Here is a 25,598-nt window from a genome sequence, read left to right on the forward strand (position 1 = left end):
GGTGTGATAATTCGATTTTTCTCCAGGTCTCTGGCTCTCTTGACTGCGAGTTGGGTATAAAAACCACCTCAACGGCCAGGGTGCAGAGGCTGCAGTTTCTGGCAGCGCTGAACACCTCCTGCTTGCTTCGGCAACGAAAGACACTAGATTTGGAGTCCACAGACCTGGATGTCACTATTTGGATGGTCACTAAACTCCGTAGCCTGGCACAGCACTGGGCACACTGTGGTGCTCAATAATAAATCGTTGTTAGATGAATGACGGAACACATTGGAGACTCGGTGCTGCCCTTACAGAGTAACCTTGGTCAAGTAATTTAACCTTCAAGAGCCTCAGTTTCCGTGTGTGTGTGTCGAGCAGGGACGGTGCCTGGCTGAAGGTGTGAGACTATAAATTCCCGCGGCCTGAGTTGGACCGAGTTTCGGCTCTCCGGCCAGAGCCGGGCGACCCCGCCGCACTCTCTCCAGCTCCCACTGTGGCCCGGACGCCGGGCGGCCTTGGGAGGCCGGGCGGGGGTCGCCGGGCCGACGTCCAGGGCCAGGGTGGCGGCCGGGTCCGCCCCTCGCGCCTGCCTTCTCCGCGCGGCCCGCGGCCCGGGGGCGGGCCCGTCTCAGGCCTCTCCCCCCGGCCGCCCGGCGGCCCGCGGCGGCGCTCGCGGCCTCTCACCCGGGGCGGGCGAGTTCTGGGAAAGCCCGGCCCAGGGCGGGGGCCCCGCTGCCGCCCGCGCCGCCGTCAGGGCAGCGCGCAGAACTCGGCGGGCGCTGAGCGAGGTAGCGGCGCCGGGCGGGGGCGCACGGGGCGGCGCGGGGCCGGACGGGCGGCGGGGGCGGCAGACCCCCGAGCGGGAGCGGCGGCGGCGCGCCCCGGCTGTGCCTCCCGGGCTCTGCCTCCCGGGCACTTGCCCGGCTCTGCGCGCTCCTGGCATCCGCTCCGCCGCTGACACACAGTAGCGGGGACACCCGACGCCGTTAGCGACAGGCACGTTCCAGAAGGACGCTGCAACTTGGGGACTCCGGCGCGCCCGGCCAGCAGAGGAAAGGTGAGGAGGAGACTCTGGAGCTCGGTTCCCGAGGCGTGGAGAAGGGGAGAGAGGGGCTTGTAATCTCTGAACCAGTCAGTAGAGCCGCCGAGGGCAGCCAACCTCACCCAGTTGTACCTGGAGGGAGAGTGTCCCTCTCCCGCCCCATCTCCAGGGGAAAACTGAGGCAGGCGACTCCCGAGGGGACGAGAGCCAGCCTCACATGGGCTGGAGGACACCCTGGTAGGGCTTCCTTCGCCCCTTCAAATGTCTGCCTTGGGTCTCCACTGCATTTTGTGTGTGCAGCACAAAGATGAAAAATATAAACTCTTTCCGAGGCGGTCGGTCCCTAAGCGACAGTATTTCAAGGAAAAGTGCTCAAGAGATTGTTCCTGGAGAGATTAGCTACATCAAGTCCTAGAAAATACAATTTTGGACCTGGGGCTCACTTTCACTGGCCACTAGACACATGGCTGCGTCTTTTTTCTTAAAGTCCTCTAGTGCTGTGATAATGAATAACCTAGAAGGAAAAGTCCTCCATTGTGGCTGATGTTAAATGCACAGTGTAAATTTATGGTCCCCCCCCCCCCGCCCCCCTTGCCTTGTATTTAAGTCATGAGACAATTGGTACAACTGACTCAACTAATTATTCATTAGTAAGAGAGATGATGGTAAGAGAGATCCATCATCCATCATCCAAAGATTTAGCAGCATCATTTTAAAGAGGGAGCACCCTCAATAGATGTTAAGTAGGAGTCACTTGATGGAAAAGTTTTATTTCCACATGGTTCTTAATTGGGGTTGCATCATGCAAAATTTGCCACTAGGTCATTTAGATCCCTGCAGGATTAGTGCATTTCTTGTGTTTCTGCTAAGAATCCCTGGTAGGGATAGGGTGGGGTCCCTGTCAGAATGGGCACAGCCAAGGCCTGGGGTGCTGTAACCTGCCAGGAAGAATTTTTGAGAGCCTGTCTTGGGAGGTGGATTTAGGTGACCCCGTAGATGCACTTACAGGGCCCAGTTGGCCCTGGGGGAGAAGGGGTGGTCGACTATCTCTGGATGCTGTATCCAGGCATATCTTCACAGATGCTTTCTGAAGAATACCTGGGGTGTTGTAGTCTAAAACATCCTTTGCTCTTCCTGAGTGCCCTTTCTGCTCCATGTCATCACTCTAAATCCTAACCAGTTTTGTTGCTGCCATAAGACCTTCCCTCACACCCCAGTCCCAAATAGTCGGCTCTCTCAGGCTCTGATGCCTGCAGCATTTTACCTTCCTGGCTTTTTCTCCGCTCAGCATTCTTTGAGAAGTATTTATGTAGATGTTTCCTTTTCCCTACTGAAGGACTTCACTGTGGCTTTTTTGGCACACTGCTTGCACCTAGAAGCCTCTCTGGAAATAGTGCTATGGCTTTGGTTCTTCAATACAAATCTCTGTTTTGGAGAAGAGGATTCAGAGAAGAGCATAATGTTTACCATTCAAATTGTCCTCCACTTACAACCCCACTGGGGAAATTTTCCTTATAGCCAGGATGCATAGTAATCATCTTTGGTCTAAGCCTGGGGACCAAGTAAGAGCTGGAGGGGACTGTCTTCCAGTCCTTCTAGTAAAATAAGCTCCTTGGATATGCGCCAAGGTTGACCTGTGTCATTAAAAATTCCATGCTCCAGTGGGTTGTGGTGAAGCTAGATTCCACTGAAGGTGGTTGGTTTTCTTTTGCTATTTGCAGCCATTCTAAGTTACAGTCTTCTCTGGGCTTTTGTTGTATACTTTAAACAATTCATTTAATGTACAATTTGTTACCTAAAAATTTTTAAATGAATAATGGAAAGTTGAAAAGAATTGTGCTTGCTGTTTTTCCAAGCAGAAAGCAGGGAATGTTTCCCATGCCTGGGTGAGAGGGGATATTTGCACAGAGTGAGGCTGCTTTGCACCTGTGTGTTGGCAGTCCCTGCCATACCACACCTGGGTGGCAATCAGCCTATGTAGGATAACAGTTGCTTCAGCCTGGGCTCCTGCTTTCTTTGCCTGGTGTCACTGTGCTTGAGGGAAGAAGAGGTCTGGGGGAGCACAACAATATAGAGCTTTGAGTTTGAAGGAGTAGCATAGCAGAGGAGAGGAGAGAAAAAGCAGTAACAGCTTTTAGTGTGAACTGGTATGATCCAGGGGCTTTCCTCTAGATGCTTGGTTAAGATCTTGGCCCTTAGCAGGTGGAAATTTGGTTGGGGAGAGTGAGGGCAGGTGACTGGGGAGCCTGGTACTCCTGGAGAAGGCTGAGGGGTATTGATGGAGGCTTAGGGAAGCGTGTGGCCCAATTATGTGGGGTTTCCTATGGAGCTGGAGATGGGGAAGTGGGGAGTCGAGAAGGAAGAAGACGATATCAAGGATGCACTTTGTGAATGGCTAGCTACAGGGTCTAGAAAGGAAGAGAAAACCCTCTTCAGCATCATGTGGTCTTCTCTTCTCCCAGGGTGCAGGACTAGGGCTTGTTTTTTTTTTTTTTTTTTTATAAGTCAAGTGCTATAATTCATCTATATAGGTTTTCATGAGCCAGATTGGAACCCGGCCCTCTATAGCTGTGCTGTCCAGTCAGGGTAGCTACAAGTCACATAGGGCTATTTACATTTAACTTTGAATAAGTTAAAATTAAATGAGATTAGTCACATTTCAAGCACTTAATTGTCACATGTTGCTAGTTGCTACCATACTGGAGAATGAAGATATATAATATGTCCATCATCTTAGATATCTGCCCTGGGATATTCATAATGACTACTAATCTCCCAAGTACTAATTTCCAAGTCAAATTTAGTCATAAATTAACAATTTCCTAGTCATAGCCCCCTACTAAGTCTACTTAGATAAAAATAATAGTAACAGTTGTTGTTGCTAACACTGCATTCTAAGTACTTTATATTTGTCAGTTCATTTAATCCTAACAACAGCATTAGGTGCTAAATGCCAGAGACCTGTTATCCCTTACCTGCAATTCCAAAATTAAAAAAAAAAACTCTCAAAACCGGTTTTCATGTTTGGCTACAAAATTTGGTCTGAAATGACGTGAGGTTCTTTTGGTCTTAATTTTTCTCACCTGTTAAGAAGTATATATACATTTTTTATTTTGGAAATGATGGACATGTTTGCTATAGATCTCACCTACAGCATTATTTAATATATGACATATGTACTGTTTTGCCATTACCAAAGCCAAAAATCTTCTGATTTTGTATAAGGACATATAGACTTCTATTTTTATGCCCCCTCTGAAGACAGGAAAACCGAGGAACTAAAAGGTTAGGTAACATACATGAAGTCAGAGCAAGAAAGTGCCAGGGCTAGGATTCAGTCAGAGCTGGCTGGCTCCAGACTCTGTTCCCTTGACCACTATGCTTTCCTGTATCAACTCTTAGTTAGGTTCATCACCAAAAACAAACAACTGGCTCTTTTTTGGTGGGGTGAAACCAAATAACTTGAACTTGGCTCATTAGAAAATTACAGATAGGGCTATGGCTAAATTGTTTAGCAACTGAGGTTTTGGAACGCTACGGCTAGTTAAACCACCGTAATTGGCATGCTTAGCAAGTGTTTAGCTTACCCTTTCCCACTTTAGCTAATCACAGTTGGTTTCGAGCCATTCTCCGTGAAAAGAACTGATAGGAAAAGAAGCTGCTCATTGTGGCTGTTGGTAAGACTGCTGGACCCTTGTTGGAACCTGTGGCACATGGTTCTCATAGCAGTTGTGGGACAGACGCTAGGGCGAGGTTTGGTCCTGGTGTATACCGACTGTTGTGCTGTGGGTGTGACCATTCTGGTGGCCAGCCGGGGTTCTGAAACTTCCTGGTAGGGCTTTGGAGGATCTGAGTCAATCTGACTTGGTTGGAATTCTCTCCCGGAGAGACTATGAGGTTCTCTCTTCTTTGGGGGAGGTTGACTAGAATCACAGGGTTGGCCTGGGGTCAGGAACCGACTTTTCACTTTCCCTCTTTAGCTGGTCCCTTCGTGGCTTTTTTGTTCAAGTCTGCATTTGAAGAAACTCTTTAGTAACCCCAAGCTTTCTCCTTTGAGTATAAGAAAATATTCTGAAGCTCTACCATCTGTGTGGACCTTATAGCCTAGGGTCTGCAGGACCCCTGTCTCTCTGTGTCTCTCATGGCATAGCCTTCAACGTCCTAGTGGTCATGGTGCCTCCAGTTATAGTAGCTTAAGGTATAGGGCAAGGCGCTCTTGGTCAAATACTCTAGAATCAAAATGACCTGGTTTTACATAAGCTTTGTCATCTACTAGCTGTACAGCTTTAGATGAGAAGTTAACCTTTCTGTAAGATAGTAATTTTATGAAGTTGCTCAGAGACCTAGGGCTTCCCTGATGGCTCAGCAGGGAAGAATATGCCTGCAGTGCAGAAGACGCAGGAGACACAGGTGTGATCCCTGGGTTGGGAAGATCCTCTGGAAGAGGACATGGCCACCCACTCTAGTATTCTTGCCTGGAAAATCCCATGGACAGAGGAGCCTGGCGGGCTACAGTAGCGTCGCACAGAGTTGGATACAACTGAACTCTCACATGTCGTGCATTTGAGACCTCAGTAAGATAAAGTACCTAAAGCGCTTTGCATAGTGCCAGGCACATAGTCAGTGTTCAAAACATTAGCTACTAATGTTATTGTCTTTTCCATCTTGGTCTTCCTAAGTCTTGCCAGTCTGCAACTTTAGGCTTAGGAAAAATATGTCTAGTACATTGAATAATGCCAGTGATCCTGTGAATTGTCCAAGTCTTAATCCCCATAACCTATACACATGTTTCTTAACAGGACAAAAGGAACTTTGCCGATGTTTTTAAAGATTTTGAGATGAGGGGATTATGCTAGATTACCTGAGTGGGCTCAACCTAGTCAAGAGGGTTCTTATAAGAGGGAGGCAAGAGGATCACAGAGTCCCTCATAGAAGGTCGGACTAATGTAAGAAAGGGGTCAGGAGCCAAGGGATTTAGGCTGCCTCGAGATGCTGGGCCTCCAGAAGGAAAACAGCCCTGCCAACCCACCTGAGACTTCTGGCCTCCAGAGCTGAAGATAACAAATCTGTATTGTTTACACCACATTTGAGGCCATTTGTCACAGTAGTAATAGGAAACTAACAAGAGTGTGGAAGAGAAAAAAGAAAGTAGTCAAGAGGGAAAGGAAAGCTGTCAAAGTAAGAGAGCAATAAGAGCCAGCATTTAGTTTGAACTTTGCTTGGGACTTGTTTTGACTACCCTACGTGTATTATCTGTCACCCTCATTACAACCTTCTGAGGTAGGTACTTTTATTACCTATATATCATGGAAGGGGATGCTCAGGCTCTGAGAAGATAGGTAACTTACCCAAGTTTACACAGCTAGTATGGGGTGGTGGTTTAGTCACTAAGTCGTGTGCGGCTCTTGTGACCCCGTGGACTCTAGCCCGCCAGGCTCGTCTGTTCGTGGGATTTCCCAGGCAAGGTTACTGGAGTGGGTTGCCATTTCCTTCTCCAGGAGTTCTTCCCAACCCAGGGATGGAACCCAGGTCTCTTGCACTGCAGGCAAATTCTTTACCAACTGAGCCATCAGGGAAGCCCTAGTAAGGGTAGAGCTGGGATTAAATCCACAGTCTGGGACTCTCTTTACTTTGCTGGGGATATAATTGCTTTATAATGTTGTGTTAGTTTTCTGCTGCACAGTGAAGTGAATCAAGTATATATGTATTCATATATCCCCTCCTTCTTCGACCTATCTCCCACTGCCCCCATTCCCTGTGTCCCACCCATTCCATCTATCTAGGGTTCCCCAAAGCAGGCATTTCTGTATCTGCTAAGGCTGACAGTGCCAGCCACTGAGTGGTATGTTACTGTAAGGAAGGAAAAAGCAATATTTGAATAGGGGAGAAGGAGTGTGTTATAGCCCCATCACACTGAAAAAAAAAAAAAAAGAAAATGGGTATCGAAGCCCTTGGTAAGTTCTTGCCCTTTCTGTCTCTTGTAATGTGTGTGGACAGCTTGAAGCCAGAGGACGCCGGCTCTGGGAGCAGTCCCTGTGCTGGCCTCCTCCTCGGCTTCCCACCTCTGTTCCTCCAGCAGCCCCGCTCGCTCACCACAGACCGCTGGCCCTGGCGCCCGCTTGGCTCGGCTTCCCACCTCTGCCTGTTTATTGGATTTGCCTTATTCCTGACTCTCTGCTCCAGCCCTGAATTCCACCTTTTCCTGGCCCCTCAAATGCTCAAACTTGAGATGGTTCGTGTTGGAGCCAGGATGGTGAGGTACCTCTGGGACTGCTGGGGGGTGCGTGGTGGTGATTTCTCCTTTTCCTCTGGGTTAGTCGCCTGTTATTGACTTTCTAGCTGTGCTTCTTTTGCTTCTCAAGCTCATAATTCAGAGTGATACTGGTTTTCCAGTTGTGTCACAGGAGGGTTGGAGCCTCTGCCAGTTAAAGGAGATGGTGGAAGAGGAAGATCTCAACTCTTCATCCCATTTTGCCCACAGCCCCACTCTTACTCATTTTATTTAGATAGCGAGGTCCTGCCTCAGATATGGCAGGTAAGCGCACGTCTATGCTAGAGAGACAGGAGTTTGAGAAGGTCTAAAGCCCGTGTTAAGGCACACTAGGTGTGACCTTAGCCCAGAGACTTGGATGTGCAGGAAATAGAACTCTGCTGTGCTTTGTCTAATAGTCTTTTACAAGATGAGGATCTGGAGCCAGGTTGCTTAGATGTGTTTACTTGGCTCCGCTATTTATGTCCAATCTGTGTGATCTTGTGCAAAATACTTGTTCTACTGGGGCCTAAAGTTCCTCATTTACTGAATGGGAGGGGTGACAGATAGTAGCATCTGGGCCTCGCTGGTGGCCTAGTCATAAAGAATCTGCCTGCCAATGCGGGGACTCAGGTTCAATCCCTGGGTTGGGAAGATCCCTTGGAGAAGGAAATGGCAACTCATTCCAGGATTCTTGCCTGGGAAATCCTATGGACAGAGGAACCTGGAGGGCCACAGTTCATGAGGTCACAAAACAGTCTGATACGACTTAGCAACTCAACAGCAACAACAAAACAGTAACACCTAGTAAATGAGACTGTTCATGTAAAGGGCTTAGAACAGTGTCTGATAGGCAACAAGACTTCAACAAATATTGGCTCTTAGGCTCATTTTCATTCTGATGGAGTCTCCATGGTGCTGTCCCCAGTCGGCTGGGGGTCTTCCTTCCATTCCTCCTCTCTTTCCTAGTTGCCACTGTTCACTGCCCTGACCACAAATGACACAGGTGCATGAGGCTGCTTCTCATGGGGCACAGCTGCCCCTCCCCGAGGTCTCTGAGGTCTTCCTGCCTCTGCCAGGAAGAGGGTCCCTTCAGCTCTGAGAAACTGTGGGATGTTTGTTCTTTTCTCTCCTGCCTGCCAGCTGTGGGGGCTGAGATGAGAGGGACAGGGTGGAGCTGCAGTCTTCTCCCTGCTCTTTCTCCATGACGTTGGGTCTATAACACAGACTTCATACTCTTGCATCCTTTCCCCTCTCCCCTTAAGGCATAAAATAATAATAAACAGGGCGGCTAGGCCTGACAGGGTTGTTGGTTAAAGTGTTATCTACATAGTGGTGGTGGTGCTGCTGGCTCTGTGGAGTGATCTGCTGTGGGGCAACCCCACAGAAATATGCTCCGTGGAACGTCTCCTTCAGGAGGCCTGGTTACATTTGCACATGAGTTCAGAGCTATAACAAAATGCAGTTAGCATTTATGAATTTTATTGCTTTGTAGGAACCGCTACATTTTAATAACAAAACAGTAAGTGTGCTCCATTCAAAATTAAGGAAGAGGCAGAAGCAAGGAGAGACTCTATTTTGATGACTTCATTTTAGGTTTAAACTATATAATATCACTGACTATGGAAAATCCAGAGAATGGAAAAAAAATCATTGGGAAAAACACATGTGACCAAGTGCATACTAGACACATCTGGGATTAAAATATCATATAACACAGTTTAATTTGGATATCACTGGAGTTAGTTCAAGTTACTGTCATTTCTAAAGAAAGCTTCAATTCATTTGTTATTATTAACAACATGAACTCAGATTTCATTGATGAACATATTTTTGCCTATGATCCGCTTGCCTGGAGGAATTGAAGCACTCTCTAATAGTCTGGTTTGTCCATCTCAGGGAGGTGGATAAAATTCACAGAAGTTAAATGCTTTTGGCATGAGATTGTATTCCTTTTTCCCCGCAAAGGCAGAATGAATTTGGATGAGAGAGTCGAGCGTGAGCCTAACTGGGTCTGCAGTTTTGCTAACTGCTGGGGTCTGAGTAAATTCAGATTCACTTCTCTGCCGCTCAGCAGGCTAATTAGTCCCTAACTTAACTTGCTTTACTGTGCCAGAGGTTGTTCTTTCATCATGCCTCCGGCAGGGTCCTAAAATTCACAGTAGGACAGATTGGTCAGGCAGTTGTGAAAGAAATATGCTCAGTTATTATTTGAATCTCAGCGAGGATGGCAAGAGCTTCCTGAGTTATGCATAGAAACTACATAAATTTGTAAAAAGAACCCCAAAAAGTGACTTTCCTGCACCACCAGTGTAACAGCAGTCAGATAGCCTTGCAGATTCTCCCAGGGCACCTCTTCGATCTAGGATTTTGGCTAAGTACCCTTTGCTGACTGAGAACTTCTCCAATGCCAAGTCGTGGGACGGCTGACAACAGGTGAAATGTGTTCCTGACTCAGGCAGGCAAGCCCATATCAAGTTAGTTACAGAGGATCAGAGAGCCTGCTTACTTCTAGCCACACGGTCTATCTCTGATGAATTGTCACTATCTAAGCAGTCAGGAAGGTCCTAAGTATGTCACTTGTTTAGATTATTTGTTTAAAAAAATAAAGAATTTTTAGACAAACACTGTATGTTTTCACTTATATGTGAAATCTAAAAATCAAAACAAACAAACAAATACAACAAAACAGTAACAGACTCACAGATACAGAGAACAAACTAGTGGCTACCGCGGGGGAGAGGAGTACAGGCTAGGGCAAATAGGTGGAGGGAATTAAGAGGTACAAACTAGCAGTTATATAATAAGTCAGTGCCAGCTTCGGCAGCACATATACTAAAATTGGAATGATATAGAGAAGATCAACGTGTCTCCCACACAAGGATGGCACGCAAATTCATGAAGCGGTCCATATTTTTTTAAAAAGTACTAAAAAATCATGAAGCGTTCCATATTTTTCCTAATTAAACTTAAAATCTTCTGCACATCAAAGGAAACTATTAGCAAGGTGAAAAGGCAGCCTTCAGAATGGGAGAAAATAATAGCAAATGAAGCAACTGACAAACAACTAATCTCAAAAATATACAAGCAACTCCTATAGCTCAACTCCAGAAAAATAAATGACCCAATCAAAAAATGGGCCAAAGAACTAAATAGACATTTCTCCAAAGAAGGCATACAGATGGCTAACAAACACATGAAAAGATGCTCAACATCACTCATTATCAGAGAAATGCAAATCAAAACCACTATGAGGTACCATTTCATGCCAGTCAGAATGGCTGCGATCCAAAAGTCTACAAGCAATAAATGCTGGAGAGGGTGTGGAGAAAAGGGAACCCTCTTACACTGTTGGTGGGAATGCAAACTAGTACAGCCACTATGGAGAACAGTGTGGAGATTCCTTAAAAAACTGGAAATAGAACTGCCTTATGATCCAGCAATCCCACTGCTGGGCATACACACTGAGGAAACCAGAAGGGAAAGAGACACGTGTACCCCAGTGTTCATCGCAGCACTGTTTATAATAGCTGGGACATGGAAGCAACCTAGATGTCCATCAGCAGATGAATGGATAGGAAAGCTGTGGTGCATATACACAATGGAGTACTACTCAGCCATTAAAAAGAATACATTTGAATCAGTTCTAATGAGGTGGATGAAACTGGAGCCTATTATACAGAGTGAAGTAAGCCAGAAAGAAAAACGCCAATACAGTATACTAACGCATATATATGGAATTTAGAAAGATGGTAACAATAACTCTGTGTAAGAGACAGCAAAAGAGACACTGATGTATAGAACAGTCTTATGGACTCTGTGGGAGAGGGAGAGGGTGGGAAGATTTGGGAGAATGGCATTGAAACATGTATAATATCATGTATGAAATGAGTTGCCAGTCCAGGTTCGATGCATGATACTGGATGCTTAGGGCTGGTGCACTGGGATGACCCAGAGGGAGGGTATGGGGAGGGAGGAGGGAGGAGGGTTCAGGATGGGGAACACATGTATACCTGTGGCGGATCCATTTCGATATTTGGCAAAACTAATACAATATTGTAAAGTTTAAAAATAAAATAAAATTAGATTGGGTACCTAAGAAATACAAAAAAAAAAAAAGAAACATTTTAAAGAGAGACCTAATCTAGGGACCAGAAATCTCCCCAAGTGACCCTTTAGCTCAAGGATGCCACACAATAAAGCATTCTATAAGAGGGAAAAAAAAAAGTACTAAAAAAAAGTCACAGGGATGTAATGTACAACACAGGGAATATAGTCGATATTTGATCATAGATTTGTATGATACGTAATCTCTAAAAATATTGAGTCATTATGTTGTACATCTGAAACTAACATTGTAAGTCAACTATACTTAAATAAAAAATAATTAAAAAAGAATTTTTAATCCAAAGCCATTTTAACAACTAAAACTCTATCTTTTAATTATTAATGCAGATATTATGCATCTGTTTATGATTTGTTACTTTTTTTATTATATGCTGTGTCTTGCAACACTGAAAATTGAGAAATCCAAATGTTCCCCTCTCAGTTTTAAGAGTTGGAGAAACGTCTTCTCAGAGACAAAGATTTGACCAAGTCACCTGGCTAGGGAGCAGTAGAACTGGAACTTTTGTTTATTTCAAGCAAAATTAAGACCATCCAAACAGTCCATTCTGAGGGAGATCAGCCCTGGGATTTCTTTGGAAGGAATGATGCTAAAGCTGAAACTCCAGTACTTTGGCCACCTCATGCGAAGAGTTGACTCATTGGAAAAGACCCTGATGCTGGGAGGGATTGGGGGCAGGAGGAGAAGGGGACGACAGAGGATGAGATGGCTGGATGACATCACTGACTCGATGGACGTGAGTCTGGGTGAACTCCGGGAGTTGGTGATGGACAGGGAGGCCTGGCGTGCTGCGATTCATGGGGTTGCAAAGAGTCGGACACGACTGAGCGACTGATCTGATCTGATAGATACCTAATTGGAGAAGGAATGGCAACCTACTCCAGAATTTTTGCCTGGAGAATCCCATGGGTAGAGGAGCCTGGCAGGCAACAGTCCTTGGGGTTGCAAAGAGACAGACACGACTGAAGCAACTTAGCAGGCAGCACAGATATCTAATATGCAATTTTTAATCCTGCCCCTTTGCCTAACATTCTATCATTAAGATGTTTCCACTCCATTAAATGTTTTTAAATCTTGATTTCAGTGTCTGAACCTCATCTGTCATGTTGTCCCATGGAGGGTTTACGGATTCCCCTCTTTTTGGGCGTTCAGTTGTTGATCCCCAATTTTTTCTATTTAAGTAACTCTTCATTGCCTAGATCTCTAATTCTTTAGCACAGAGTCCTAGAAGTGAAATTACTAGGTCAAAGTGAAGAACTTTTTTAAAGGCTCCAGATACATACTGGCAAAAAGCTTTCCAAAAAGGTTGCAACAGTTTGCACTTCAACTAAAGATGTACTAGAGTAGTCTTTCCAGTGGGATGTCAATGAGAAATCCCAGACTTGGTACTTCATAGTTTGAATGTGCATTTCTTTGATTACTAGAGATAAAAAAAATTGGTATTTCATCAATGTGCTTTCTCTTGGTTAATTATTTAATCACATACTTTGTCCATTTATTTGAGACGTCTTAATAAATTAAGACTGTAATGTATCATTGTCATTTGATACTGTTTTTCTCAACTAGCATTTTTTCCTGATTATAATACAATGCAAGTTAATTTTGGCTAATTTGGGAAACAGAGAAAGGCACAGCAAAGAAGTCCAAAATCACCTGCATTTAGTGCTCTTACTATCATTTGGTTCATGGCTTTCTGGGTTTATTTTCTTTTTTCCCAAATTGAGATCATGTTTTCACATTTTATAACTTTTCACCTAACTTTATAAATCATAATTAAGCAAATTATGTTTATCCTACTATGGGATACTCTGTATATATATTAATGAAGTATCATATTTTTGAAATGTTAATCATGTGTCTCAATGTGCAGAAAATTTTCCATATGGCCAGATAGGTCTCTGTTCTCCCTGGAGATTACTTCCACGGCTTTTCAATTTGTACCCTTTACTCCTTTCTGTGATTAACTGTTTTTTTTTTTTTTTTCCCTTAGGTCTTTAGGCTTTTACTTACGTTCAGCTTTTCATTTGAAATTAGTTTTTTTTGTTGTTGTTGTTCATATTATGGGTTGAAGACCTATCTTGTTTTCTAAATACTTAATTTTCCTTCATAATATATTTACTTCCTCATATATATATATTTATATTTCATATATAATTTCTTAAATAATATACCTATTGAATTATCCTAGATTGTTCCTAATCTTATCTTGTATAGTCTAAAGTCAATTTCAGGCCTAAGATATCTATTTGTAAAGTCTTTAATGAGTACCACACTGTTTGGTTATTTAATATTTTAGCCTTATAACATTAATTATACAGTAAATTCTCATTATAATTATTAAAATTTTTCTTATTTTCCTTGCTTATTCTTATAAATTAAGTTTTGAAATACTTTGTTAAAATGTTAAATATCTGTTGATATTCTGAGTAGGATTATAATAAATCTATATATTAGCTTCCCAGGTGGTGCTGATAGTAAAGAACCCACCTGCCAATGCAGGAGACATAAGAGATACGGGTTCAATCCCTGGGTCAGAAAGATCCCCTGGAGGAGGGCATGGCAACCCACTCTAGTATTCTTGTCTGGAGAATCCCATGGACAGAGGAGCCTGGCGGGCTATGGTCCATACAGACACAAAGAGTTGGACATGACTTAGCACACAGGCAAACGTATATATTAATTTCGGAAGAATTAATAGGTTTATATATTTAGTTTTTCCATACTGGTATGTTTCTTAATTTACTCAAATGTTTTTATATCTCTTACTTAAGTTTGTAGTAACCGTCATGTAAATCATATGTATATGCATGCATGCTCAGTCCTATCCAACCCTTGCAACGCAGTGGACTGTAGCCCACCAGGCTCCTCTGTACATAGAATTTTCTAGTCAATAATTCTGGGGTGAGTTGCCATTTCCTACTCCAGTGAATCATATCAGTTTAGTTCAGTCACTCAGTCGTGCCCGACTCTTTGCAACCCCATGAATTGCAGCACGCCAGGCCTCCCTGTCCATCACCAACTCCTGGAGTTCACCCAAACTCATGTCCATTGAGTCGGTGATGCCATCTAGCCATCTCATCCTCTGTCGTCCCTTTCTCCTCCTGCCCCCAATCCCTCCCAGCATCAGAGTCTTTTCCAATGAATCGACTCTTCACATGAGGTGGCCAAAGTACTGGAGTTTCAGCTTTAGCATCAGTCCTTCCAATGAACACCCAGGACTAATCTCCTTTAGAATGGACTGGTTGGATCTCCTTGCAGTCCAAGGGGCTCTCAAGACTCTTCTCCAACACCACAGTTCAAAAGCATCAATTCTTTGGCTCTCAGCTTTCTTCACAGTCCATACATGACCACTGGAAAAACCATAGCTTTGACTAGACGGACCTTTGTTGGCAAAGTAATGTCTCTGCTTTTGAATATGCTATCTAGGTTGGTCATAACTTTCCTTCCAAGGAGTAAGCATCTTTTAATTTCATGGCTGTAGTCACCATCTGCAGTGATTTTGGAGCCCAGAAAAATAAAGTCAGCCACTGTTTCCACTGTTTCCCCATCTATTTCCCATGAAGTGATGAGACCGGATGCCATGATCTTCGTTTTCTGAATGTTGAGCTTTAAGCCAACTTTTTCACTCTCCTCTTTCACTTTCATCAAGAGGCTTTTTAGTTCCTCTTCACTTTCTGCCATAAGGGTGGTGTCTTCTGCATATATGAGGTTATTGATATTTCTCCCGGCAATCTTGATTCCAGATTGTGCTTCTTCTAGCCCAGCATTTCTCATGATGTACTCTGCATATAAGTTAAATAAGCAGGGTGACAATATACAGCCTTGACGTACTCCTTTTCCTATTTTGAGCCAGTCTATTGTTCCATGTCTAGTTCTAACTGTTGCTTCCTGACCTGCATACAAGTTTCTCAAGAGGCAGGTCAGGTGGTCTGGTATTCCCATCTCTTTCAGAATTTTCCACAGTTGATTGTGATCCACACAGTCAAAGGCTTTGGCATAGTCAATAAAGCAGAAATAGATGTTTTTCTGGAGCTCTCTTGCTTTTTCAATGATCCAGCAGATGTTGGCAATTTGATCTCTGGTTCTTCTGCCTTTTCTAAAACCAGCTTGAACATCTGGAAGTTCACGGTTCACATACTGCTGAAGCCTGGCTTGGAGAATTTTGAGCATTACTAGTGTGTGAGATGAGTGGGAAATAGATGGGAAACAGTGGAAACAGTGTCAGACTTTATTTTGGGGGGCTCTAAAATCACTGCAGATGGTGATTGCAGCCATGAAATTAAAAGACGCTTACTCTTTGGAAGGAAAGTTATGACCAACCTAGATAGCATATTCAAAAGCAGAGACATTACTTTGCCAACAAAGGTCCGTCTAGTCAAGGCTATGGTTTTTCCAGTGGTCATGTATAGATCTGAGAGTTGGACTGTGAAGAAAGCTGAGTGCCGGAGAATTGATGCTTTTGAACTGTGGTGTTGGAGAAGAGTCTTGAGAGTCCCTTGGACTGCAAGGAGATCCAACCAGTCCATTCTAAAGGAGATTAGTCCTGGGTGTTCATTAGAAGGACTGATGCTAAAGCTGCAACTCCAGTACTTTGGCCACCTCATGTGAAGAGTGGACTCATTGGAAAAGACTCTATGCTGGGAGGGATTGGGGGCAGGAGGAGAAGGGGACGACAGAGGATGAGATGGCTAGATGGCATCACTGACTCAATGGACACGAGTTTGGGTGAACTCCGGGAGTTGTTGATGGAGTGCTGCAATTCATGGGGTTGCAAAGAGTTGGACATGACTGAGCCACTGAACTGAACTGAGATGAGTGCAATTGTGCGGTAGTTTGAGCATTCTTTGACATTGCCTTTCTTTGGGATTGGAATTAAAACTGACCTTTTCCAGTCCTGTGGTCACTGCTGAGTTTTCCAAATGTGTTGGCATATTGAGTGCAGCACTTTCACAGCATCATCTTTCAGGATTTGGAATAGCTCAATTGGAATTCCATCACTTCCACTAGCTTTGTTTGTAGTGCTGCTTTCTAAGGCGCACTTGACTTCACATTCCAGGAAGTCTGGCTCTAGGTGAGTGATCAGACCATTGTGATTATATTGGCTGTGAAGATCTTTTTTGTACAGTTCTTATGTGTATTCTTGCCACCTCTTTTTAATATCTTCTACTTCTGTTAGGTCCATACCATTTCTGTCCTTTATCGAGCCCATCTTTGCATGAAATGTTCCCTTGGTATCTCTAATTTTCTTGAAGAGTTCTCTAGTCTTCCATCTGGTGATGTCCATGCGTAGAGTCTTCTCTTGTGTTGTTGAAATCATACATTTGTTACTTATTTTAAAATAAGTTTTATATTTTTATTTAATCAGGTTAATTTTTTAGCTGATTTTCCTGAACTTTCTAGGTAGAGAATTGTGTTGTCTACAAATAATAATTGTTTCTTTTAAATCAGAAATTTGAACATAAATAACTAAAAGGGAGGATGATAGAACTTTTAATTTTATTCCTGATTTTAATAGAAATGCTTTTCATATTCCCTAGTAATTATGATGTTGCTCTTGGTTAAAAATAGTTTGATGAAAGAGTTTTATATTCATAGATTTTTTTTTTCAAATGAAAGGGAGTTGAATTTATCAAAGGCCAAAAGGTCATCTTTGAGATGACTGTGTGCTTTTTTTCACATTTGACCTACTGGTATGTTATATTAACAAGTTTCCCATCATTAAACCATGTTTTCAATCTTGTTGTAGCAGTTAATTATCATTTTGTTAATGAATTCTATCTGTAAAGTAGAGATTCATCTAGGCCCTATTTAGATTTTACTTTGCTAGGTTTTTTTTGTTAGATTTATTTTAGCTATGGTTGTCAAAGACTGATATTAAAATTAGTGTGCTGCCCCTGGGTGTGCATAGATTGAATTCCTGGAGACCTCCTGTGCTGTTCTGAGAGTGACAAGGGCAGCTTCAAAAATGGTGAGGAGCTGGAGGCCCCGTTGCTGTGGGAGAGAGTAAGGACAATGAAGTGTCGACAGTAGCTTGGTTCATTGGGGCTTTCCTGTGAAGTGAAAATGCAATGTCTTTTTTTTTTTTAAACTGGGACACTCTTGTTTCTTTGCACTCATCATAGAATAGGCAGAATTGAAACTACCATTAGAGGGTTAGGCATTGTTCATAATGATTCCAGACATCGAATGTGGACCTCAGTCTCCTTTTCTAAATTGATACGGGATTTTAAGTAGCAAAGCAGCAAACCTGAAAGACAAGCTTAGAGGCTAGTAGGAGTCAAATTCAATGTCAAGTCTTTGTTTAGGTGAAAAGTTTAAAAAAAAAAAAAAAAAATGTCCCTAAGGCATACAGAAGGGAAGAGAGAAAGTGGTTACAAAACAAAAATATTAAATGGTGAGTACTGTAAATGTGCATTTGACGCTTTAGGACTGAGAAACTGACCCGACGATTTAACTTCTGTGTGCATATCTTTGTGGAGAAGTTGAGGAGAATCTGAGCCCAAGATGTAAGAAGGTGGTTAGTTGTTTCTTCAACTTAGTCTTCTTCACACTCTTCCTGCTTCTATATCACCCCTCATTCTCTGTCTCCTTGTTTTTCTACAGTTTTGTTTTTTCCCACTCTTATTGTCTCATCCACTCAACATTGTCTCATCCATTCAGCAGTCACTCCCATGTGTCAAGTACTGTGCTGGCTGATGGGGGATGCTGGTGAGCAAGACCCCCCATGGCTCCTCCCACCTGAGCTTACCTGAGCCAGGTGATGATGAGGGTGAGAATCTGATACTCTCTTAATTTATGAAATAAGATGTTACTAACTCTCCCCCTTACTCAGAATTTCAGACGTTTGCTTATTTATAGAAGGGTATTATAAAACATCATGAATGGGGAATAATTTCTAAATTGTAAAATTAGACAGTTTGTTGTTGTTGTTCAGTCGCACAGTCATGTCTGACTCTTTGCGATCCCATGGACTGCAGCACGCCAGGCTTCCCTGTCCTTCACCATCTCCCAGAGCTTGCTCAGAGTCGTGTCCGTCGAGTCAGTGATTCCATCCAATCATCTCATCCTCTGTTGTCCCCTTCTCTTGCCTTTAATCTTGCCCAGCATCAGGGTCTTTTCCAGTGAGTCAGCTCGTCAGCTCATCACCTTCATCAGGTGGCCAAAGTATTGGAGCTTCAGATTCAACATCAGTCCTTCCAATGAATATTCATGATTGATTTCCTTTAGGGTTGACTGGTTTGATCTCCTTGCAGTCCAGGGGACTCAAGAGTCTTCTCCAGCGACACATTTCCAAAGCATCAGTTCTTTGGCGCTCAGCCTTCTTTATGGTCCAACTGTCACATCCATACATGACTACTGGAAAGACCATATCTTTGACTAGATGGATTTTTGTTGGTAATGTCTTTGCTTTTTAGTACGCTGTCTAGGTTTGTCACAGCTTTTCTTCCACGGAGCAAGCACAGTTTAATTTTAGACAATATTTTGTTTTAATGGGCTTCTGTGACTTGGGCTTCTGTGACTTCTTATGGGAAGGAGGCTTCTGTTGCTGCTCCTTGATGTTTTCTCAAGCAAAATATCTTCATCCTTGTTTCTTCCCTTCTGAAGAAATTTCTTTTCAACTGGAAGAGTTCTGGAAGCAAGGGCTGCTGGGACTGAAGAAGGAGCACATTCTAAGGCATAAACTAGAAGGACAAGGAGAGGCAGGGTGTGCTCACCTTGACCAGCTCTGTTCAGTGCAGAGGCTCAGGTGGAAGCTTGGGAGAGTGCCCAGCATGTGGTTGCTGCTGTATCAAGAAAGCCATTCAGGTTCATCTGGAGAAACTAGTTCACATAAATGTTCTGCTATTGCTTCATTACCCTTTTATAATTGGTTCTGTAAAGAGCATATTGACTGAATTCCTAATGTTATACCCAGGATTAGCCATCAAAGATCTTTCAGTCCAGTCAGGGAGAGAGGGCACAAATACCTGAAATTTTCTATATCCTTACCAAGAAATGGCTGAGTCCCTGGCCAGCTGTTAAATGGCTTGAGTCCAGGAGAGGGCGCTCTGGGCTGGAATTTTCTGGAACAGAGAGCGGGCTTGAAGGAAGCTGGGTATGGCTTGATGAAAAGGATGGGAAGGTGTTTCTGCTTGGGAAGAGATAAAGCCATCCTTAAAAGTCTGGTTCATGGGAATGTGCTAGTTGGCCAGTGAGCAGCGTCTCTTCTGAGGCCTTCTTTTCCCTTGTTTGCCTTACATACATGTTGTGGATCCTTCGAATATATCCACCTCCATGAGTTTCATCAATGATTCCAGATCTTTCTGTGATCCATGCCCCACTCCTAAGCTCCAGACCTGCAAATCCAGCTGCCCGTGAGACATCTCCCCAAAACCCATGTCTCAAATTGAACTCAGTCTTTTCCCAAACCTATTTCTCCCACATTCCCCATCACAGTGGATAGAATCTTTATAGATTCAGTTAACAAGGCTGGAAACCTCAGCTCTCCAAGCACACCGCACACCCCCCCACCTTCTGAGCTTCTCCCTCCCAGTATTCACCACACTCTGCTACCTTCCATTTCCATGTCTATCTTTCCCAATAAATCATGTGCTCCATGAAGGCAGGGTCTTCCCGGCTGGTACTAGTGGTAAAGAACCCTCATGCCAATGCAGGAGACATAAGAGATGCGTGTTTGATCCCTGGGTGGGGAAGATCCCCTGGAGGAGGGCATGACAACCCACTCCAGTATTCTTGCCTGGAGAATCCCATGAACAGAGGAGTCTGGTGGGCTACAGTCTATGGGGCTGCAAAGAATCAGACATGATTGAAGAGACTGAGCATTCATGAAGCCAGGGGCAGGGTTCACTTCTGTGATCTCTAGCTCCAGCACAATATTCAGCCTGTGACAAAAGTGCTCCATAAATACATGTAGATTCACGGTATGAATTAAACTTCCTGTCCATTCTACTTCCTAAGTATTTCTCTAGTCAGGCAGACCCTAGTTTGAAATCTAGCTTTGCTGTTTACTAGCTGGGCAACTTTAATAGATCTATTTTTTTTAATTGAGTTAGTTTTAAATTTACAGGTTAAGCTATTTTTAATCTCACTATGCATCAGCTTCTGAATCAGTAAAATGGACTTAAGTGTGGTGCCTACCTCATAGGTTTGACATGAATTAAATGAAATAAAGCATGTAAACTATTATATGCATAATAAATAAATTATGCATAAATAAAGCATATACCACATTATACCATGTGTTTGACACATGGTATAGTCTTTACTGTTACAAAGGTAGGTTTGAAGCTAGACTGTGAAAGTCCCTTAAAGTACGTTAAGAGGTGTGTGCTGTATCTATTAGAAGGGGAGAATCCATGAAAAGTTCTGTGTGGCAGAAAAACAATAATCTGTGCAATCAACCCAAATTTGTGTAAAAATCAAAACTCTATCACTTAATAGCTGTAAGCTTTTCACAAAAGTACCTAGCCATTCTCAACCTCAGTTTTAAACCTGTAAAATTAAGATAACAATACTCAGTACCAGGATTTGTTGTAAGGTTTAAATGAGATGGTATATGAAAGGTGTCTGAGACTATTTTTTTTTTAAGTTGCTGTCTTTCCTCCAGTGATAAGTCCTGGGTTCCCTTGGAAAGATATCTGTAGTCCAGAGGCTTTTCTTTGGCTCAACTTCATTTAACATTTTTGTCAGACTTGGATGAAGACAAAAAACCTTATTTCCAAATTTGCAGATGACTCAAAGTTGGCAAAATAGCTAACACAATAGGTGATGGAATGGAGGCTCAAAATGACCTCAACAGTCTGGAATGTTAGGCCTTCACCAAATGGGAAGTTGGGCATCTAGCAGATGGATCAAAGTAGTCAGGGACAAGGAGACCGTTTATTTATTTTAAAATTTTTGTTGGAGTATAATTGACTTACAATATTATGTTAGTTTTAGGTATACAGTAAAGTGAATCAGTTATACGTATATCCACTCCGTTTAGATTCTTTTCCCATATAGATCACTACAGAATATTGGGTAGAGTTCCCTGTGATATAAGTAGGTCCTTATTAGTTATTTATTTTGTATATAGTAGTGCGTATGTGTCAGTCTCAGTCTCCTAATTTATAAGGAGACCATTTAGAAGGAGATTCCACTAGTCCAGATGATGAATGGAAAGGGTCTGACCAGGGGGTGGTGTCAGTGGCTAACAGTTGGGAAAAAATGTTTAGAAAAATCACCAGAATATGACAAATAACTAGGTGGGTGTCTGGATGAAGAGAACAGTGATAACTGGGAAGTTTCCTTTCCGAATTCCTGGGAGGAAGGAGGTGCCAGTTAATAGGAAGGAGGAAGTTAGGCAGAAGAATTGAGTTAAGGAGAGAAGGGAGGACAGGAGTCTGGTTTTGTACTTGGGGTGTTGGCTGTATCCAACAGGAAGTTGGAAAGTCAGGACTGTAGCTCGTGGGAGCGGCTGTGTCTAGAAAGAGGCATTTGGGAGTCATCCACTTAGAGGTGATAGTTGAAGCCGTGGGTGGGAGGGGATGGGATGGCCAAGGAGTGGCCAGTGCTATTCAGAATCATTAGCGTTGTTGGCTCTAACTAGAGATAAGCAGGATAAACAAACCCATGCCCAAGTGGGAACTAGTTCTGCTGCCTTCCAGGAGTTCTTTAATGCATTAAAGCAAACTTTCACAGGATGAAAAAAAATCTCATATAATAATTTCAGATTTTCAAAAAGTTATTTTTCATTAAACAATACATAAATATGTTCTTGGTTGTAAAGAATGTGAACATTGAAGATAAAGTAGAAGCCCTTATAACCCCTCTCTAAGTCTGCTTTTTCTTTTTCAGAGGTAATCACTGCTCCTAGTGGGGTGGTGCTGTTCAAACGTTTTGCTGTGTGTTTATACAGTTGTACATACACATAATGATATACTTTGTGTGTTTTGTTTTATATAAGGCGCTTCTAACATGTTTTGTTCTTTGATTTATTTTTATCTTAAGAAAATGAAACAATATACCCTGGAATCCTTTCTAGGTTAAATGTATCTAGAGCTAAGTTATAAAAACAACAAAAAACCTGTTCTCCTGGATATGAAAGTACTATATTTTATCAATCCCTTGTAGATGGAATATACCTTCTCTCCAACTTTTTCATCTGCTCATTCTGCAAGACACAGTGTGATCCCTGTGTTGGGAAGATCCCCTGGAGGAGGAAATGGCAACCCACTCCAGTATTCTTGCCTGGAGACTCCCATGGACGTAGGAGCCTGGTGGGCTATAGTCTACGGGGTCACAAAGAGTCGGACATGACTGAAGTGACTTAGCATACACACACATAGCGTGTAGGAGACTGCCCAGGAGAAACTGGGATCCATCAGTAATAGTAAGCCAGGAGTTGGCAGACTACTTGGGTAATGAGAAGTACATAAAGAAGAGGACAGGCAGAAAATGCTGCTTCTTCTTTTTTTATTTTTTTTTTGGTAATAACTTTGTATTCTGCATAATCTATAAAAATATGGAATCACTATTTTGAACACCTGAAACCAATATAACATTGGAAATTAACTCTACTTCAATTAAAAAGAAAGACAAATCAATTCAGTAAATCACTTAAAAGAAGGCAAAAGATATATAGACACATTACTGCTACTGCTGCTGCTAAGTCACTTCAGCCGTGTCCGACTCTCTGTGACCCCATAGACGGCAGCCCACCAGGCTCCCCCATCCCTGGGATGCTCCAGGCAAGAACACTGGAGTGGGTTGCCATTTCCTTCTCCAATGCATGAAAGTGAAAAGTGAAAGTTGTCTCTGACCCTCAGTGACCCCATGGACTGCAGCCTACCAGGCTCCTCCGTCCATGGGATTTTCCAGGCAAGAGTACTGGAGTGGGGTGCCATTGCCTTCTCCATAGACACATTAAGGGGTATACTAAAGGTATTTAATAAGATAAAGTAAAATCAAGTAATAGAAAATGCTGCTTCTTAAGATTGCTGCGCACTGTGGTGTCTTCAGGGCAGGAGGCCTTGTTTGCTGTGGGGTTGCAGAAGGAGATGAGAGGGGCTGAACTCTTTGTCTGTGTTTCAGATGGAGACGTGGATGGACGATGGAGGTGTAATCTATCGCCCTAGTTCTTGGTGCCCTAGTTCTCCCTACCTCACCAAGGGATCAATTACTAATATGTTACAAACCTTAGGACAGGGAATTTCTGTGTCAGGCTCAGCCACCTGCTGTGTTTAACCTGGCCAGGATCCTTTCTCTGCCTCAAGCTGGAGGAGCTGGAAGTAGTGGGGAGAAAGGGAAGAGGAGGATGGACGCTAAATGAGATAGGGACTTTCATCTGGATCTCCAGGTCCAAGCCAAAGTTGGAGTGATTGATTTGGGGAGGGGCGGGTTGGGTTTGAAAACATTTTTCTTCGTACAGATACCATCAAAATGAATACATAAAATTTTCAATTCTCACTGGGAGCTTCTGAAAATATATCATATACCCCAGTGAGACATTGGTATATTATTCCTTTTATTCTTTCTTTTTTTTATTTAGTTGGAGGATAATTGCTTTACAAAGTTGTGTTTGTTTCTGCCATACAACAATGTGAATCAGCTGTAAGTATACATATGTCTTCTCCCTCCTGGGCCTCCCACCCCTCTAGGTTGTCACTCACCAAGTTGAGCTAGTGAACTTCCCACTAGCTATCTGTTTTACATCAGATCAGATCAGTCGCTCAGTCATGTCCGACTCTTTTCGATGCCATGAATTGCAGCATGCCAGACCTCCCTGTCCATCACCAACTCCCGGAGTTCACTGATACTCACGTCCATCAAGTCAGTGATGCCATGCAGCCATCTCATCCTCTGTCGTTCCCTTCTCCTCTTGCCCCCAATCCCTCCCAGCATCAGAGTCTTTTCCAATGAGTCAACTCTTTGCATGAAGTGGCCAAAGTACTGGAGTTTCAGCTTCAGCATCATTCCTTCCAAAGAAATCCCAGGGCTGATCTCCTTCAGAATGGACTGGTTGGATCTCCTTGTGGTCCAAGGGACTCTCAAGAGTCTTCTCCAACACCACAGTTCAAAAGCATCAATTCTTTGGCGCTCAGCCTTCTTCACAGTCCAACTCTCACATCCATACATGACCACAGGAAAAACCATAGCCTTGACTAGACGAAACTTTGTTGGCAAAGTAATGTCTCTGCTTTTGAATATGATATCTAGGTTGGTCATAACTTTCCTTCCAAGGAGTAAGCATCTTTTAATTTCATGGCTGTAGTCACCATCTGCAGTGATTTTGGAGCCCAAAAAAATAAAGTCTGATACTCTTTCCACTGTTTCCCAATCTATTTCCCATGAAATGATGGGACCAGATGCCATGATCTTCGTTTTCTGAATGTTGAGCTTTAAGCCGACTTTTTCACTCTCCACTTTCACTTTCATCAAGAGGCTTTTGAGTTCCTTTTCACTTTCTGCCATAAGGGTGGTGTCATCTGCATATGTGAGGTTATTGATAGTTCTCCTGGCAATCTTGATTCCAGCTTGTGTTTCTTCCAGCCCAGCGTTTCTTATGATGTACTCTGCATATAAGTTAAATAACAGGGTGACAATATATAGCCTTGACGTACTCCTTTTCCTATTTGGAACCAGTCTGTTGTTCCATGTCTGTTTTACATATGGTAATGTATATGTTTTGATGTTACTGTCTCAATTCATCCAGTCTCCTTCCCCCCTCTGACTCTGTTCCTGCTCTGCAAATAGCTTCATCGGTCCCATTTTTCTAGATTCCATATATGTACCTTAATATACAATATTTGTTTTTCTCTTTCTAACTTACTTCACTCTGTATAGGCTCTAGATTCATCCACCTCACTAGAACTGACTCTCCCATTTTTTCTTGAACATATGAGATTTCTTGAGTGTAAGGACAGCTGAGAAGGGGAAAAAAGGACAATCTTTTCTGTACTTGCTTTGTCCCACCCCAATCATTCTCTCTCTTTCTCTCTCCATCCACCTCTCTTTCTCTTTCTGGTTTTCCTGCCTTCGATGCTCTGAATCATATTATATCGTAAGCAAATTTGGGACTTGCGTATTTTGTGCAAAATACCAGGGCCTTCCTTTTCCTTCTCTTCCTTTCTGCTGCCTTCATTCAGGGCTCAGGAGATTCTGCTTTGGCTCAGTCTCAGGAAATCACACTGGTTCTTCTTTCTCCCCTTCCCTCTGTT

The 25,598-nt window shown here is 43.1% G+C and overlaps 1 protein-coding gene and 1 non-coding gene across 2 annotated transcripts in view; both read left to right on the forward strand.

Annotated features, from left to right (window-relative positions):
- Positions 1 to 839: 839 nt before the first annotated feature.
- PLCE1 (phospholipase C epsilon 1) overlaps positions 840 to 25,598 on the forward strand; it is a 380,365-nt gene continuing 355,606 nt past the window's right edge. Inside the window, exon 1 of the mRNA XM_005225543.5 lies at positions 840 to 1,039. The gene's annotated coding sequence lies outside the window, so the exon portion shown is untranslated. The remainder of the gene's footprint in view (positions 1,040 to 25,598) is intronic.
- On the forward strand, positions 10,086 to 10,192 carry LOC112444551 (U6 spliceosomal RNA). Its single transcript, XR_003032905.1, has one exon. It is a non-coding gene; the product is annotated as a U6 spliceosomal RNA (small nuclear RNA).

The sequence above is a fragment of the Bos taurus genome, chromosome 26 (assembly GCF_002263795.3).
Source record: "Bos taurus isolate L1 Dominette 01449 registration number 42190680 breed Hereford chromosome 26, ARS-UCD2.0, whole genome shotgun sequence".
Taxonomy (NCBI): domain Eukaryota; kingdom Metazoa; phylum Chordata; class Mammalia; order Artiodactyla; family Bovidae; genus Bos; species Bos taurus.